The sequence below is a fragment of the Herpailurus yagouaroundi genome, unplaced genomic scaffold (assembly GCF_014898765.1).
Source record: "Herpailurus yagouaroundi ecotype Mexico unplaced genomic scaffold, PumYag 215, whole genome shotgun sequence".
Classification (NCBI taxonomy): Eukaryota; Metazoa; Chordata; class Mammalia; order Carnivora; family Felidae; genus Herpailurus; species Herpailurus yagouaroundi.
In genome coordinates, this window is record NW_024412446.1 from 10,653,285 (window position 1) to 10,655,662 (window position 2,378).

Here is a 2,378-nt window from a genome sequence, read left to right on the forward strand (position 1 = left end):
AAAATTATGTTTTCTCATCGTTCACTGTAGAATAATTAGGAATTCTAGATAAGCAAATATGTGAAAACAAATTTGTCCATTTATATCTCCCAGTCATAACAACTTTTAACATTTGGCATTACAATTTTTTTTTTAATTTTTTTTTCTTCTTTTCAACGTTTTTATTTATTTTTGGGACAGAGAGAGACAGAGCATGAACGGGGGAGGGGCAGAGAGAGAGGGAGGGAGACACAGAATCGGAAACAGGCTCCAGGCTCTGAGCCATCAGCCCAGAGCCTGACGTGGGGCTCGAACTCACGGACCGCGAGATCGTGACCTGGCTGAAGTCGGACGCTTAACCGACTGCGCCACCCAGGCGCCCCTACAATTTTTTTTAATGTTCATTTATTTTTGAGACAGAGAGGGAGAGAGAGAGAGAGAGAGAGAGAGAGAGAGAGAGAGAGGAGAGGAGGGGCAGAGAGAGAGGGAGACACAGAATCTGAAGCAGGCTCCAGGCTCTGAGCTGTCAGCACAGAGCCCGACGTGGGGGCTCGAACTCATGAACTGCGAGATCTACAATGCAGTGCATCCATTTTCTTATTGTTTGATAATCAGGTGGTTTCTACTTTTTAATGTTCTTTTTTTTTCTTTTTTTTTTCTTCAGGGGAAAGCGCGAACGCAGTCCCCCACTACCACAAATTATGCAGTCGAGTTTCTCACATTTGGGGAAATCTCAGGGGTCAGCACATCCCGAGTGCAAGGGATAAGCCTCGCCCTGGGAAAACCACCTTCCTGATCATGGTATCTCCCCTGCCAGGTAAATATTAGTTTTTAATGTTCTTAAACAGTAATGTGATGAATGTCCTGGTAGCTTAATCATTTGAAAAGTGACTTTCATGGGCTCTGCACTGACAGCAGAGAGCCTGCTTGGGATTCTCTCTCCCCCTCTCTGTCCTTCCCCTGCTCATGTGCAGTCTCTCTCTTTCTCTCTCTCTTAAAATAAATAAATGAACTTAAATTGACTTTTATTGCATTTTTTCTTATTGTACCTATTTATTTAGAAAAATGAGAATAGATGGATAAGAAAAAGAATAAAATAAAAATCATTATGACTTCAGCTACCCATATATAAATCACCGTTTTTTCCATTGTAGTGACACAATTTATTTATTTTATTTTATTATATTTTTATTTATTTACTTTCTATAATTTATGTTTTTTTTTTTCCAACGTTTATTTATTTTTGGGACAGAGAGAGACAGAGCATGAACGGGCGAGGGGCAGAGAGAGAGGGAGACACAGAATCGGAAACAGGCTCCAGGCTCTGAGCCATCAGCCCAGAGCCCGACGCGGGGCTCGAACTCACGGACCGCGAGATCGTGACCTGGCTGAAGTCGGACGCTTAACCGACTGCGCCACCCAGGCGCCCCTAATTTATGTATTTTTTATAATTTACATCCAAGTTAGCACATGGTGCAACGATGATTTCAGGAGTAGATTCCTTATGCCCCTTACCCATTTAGCCTATCCCCCTTCCCACAACTTCTCCGGCAACCCTCTGTTTGTTCTCTATATTTAAGAGTCTCTTATGTTTTGTCCCCCTCCCTGTTTTTATATTATTTTTGCTTCCTTTCCCTTATATTCATCTGTTTTGTATCCATAAATCACCTTTTTCTTTGTTCTTATAGTTCTTATAGATGTTTCTAACAAATATATTAATATACTGGTTCTTTATGGTAACTTCTTTTTATCTTTAAAAAATTTTTTTTAAATGTTTTATTCATTTTTGAGACAGAAAGAGACAGAGCGTGATCAGGGGAGGGACGGAGAGAGAGCGAGACACAGAATCCGAAGCAGGCTCCAGGCTCTGAGCTGTCAGCACAGAGCCCGACGTGGGGTTTGAACTCACAAACTGCGAGATCATGACCTGAGCTGAAGTCGGACGCTCAGCCGACTGAGCCACCCAGGCTCCCCTCTTTTATCTTTTTTTGAGAGAGAGAGAGGCAAAGGGGGAGAGAGGGAGAGAGAGAGAGAGAGAGAGAGAGAGAGAGAGAGAGAGAGAACGAGAGAGAATCTCAAGCATGGAGAATTTTAGCATGGAGCCTGACTCAGGGCTCGAACTCATGACACTGGGATCATGACCTGAGCTGAAATCAAGAGTCAGACGTTCAACCAACTGAGCCACTCAGGTGCCCTGATTTTTTTTCCTTTTAAAATATACATTGATTTTTTTTTTTTATGTCAGTAAAAGTTTTCCTTAGTAGCTATATAATATCCCATCATATGGACACACTTCTTAATTAACCTCCTTTTGAACTTTTGTGTTGTTTCTAGTTTTTCTCTACTGTAAACAATGCTGCCATGGACAGTCTTCTACAGAGGATCTTTTTTTCCCCACC

The 2,378-nt window shown here is 41.8% G+C and overlaps 1 non-coding gene across 1 annotated transcript; it reads right to left on the reverse strand.

The window, feature by feature from the left end:
- Window positions 1–640: 640 nt before the first annotated feature.
- Window positions 641–804, reverse strand: LOC121017412 (U1 spliceosomal RNA). Its single transcript, XR_005784753.1, has one exon. It is a non-coding gene; the product is annotated as a U1 spliceosomal RNA (small nuclear RNA).
- Between the last annotated feature and the right edge of the window lie 1,574 nt (window positions 805–2,378).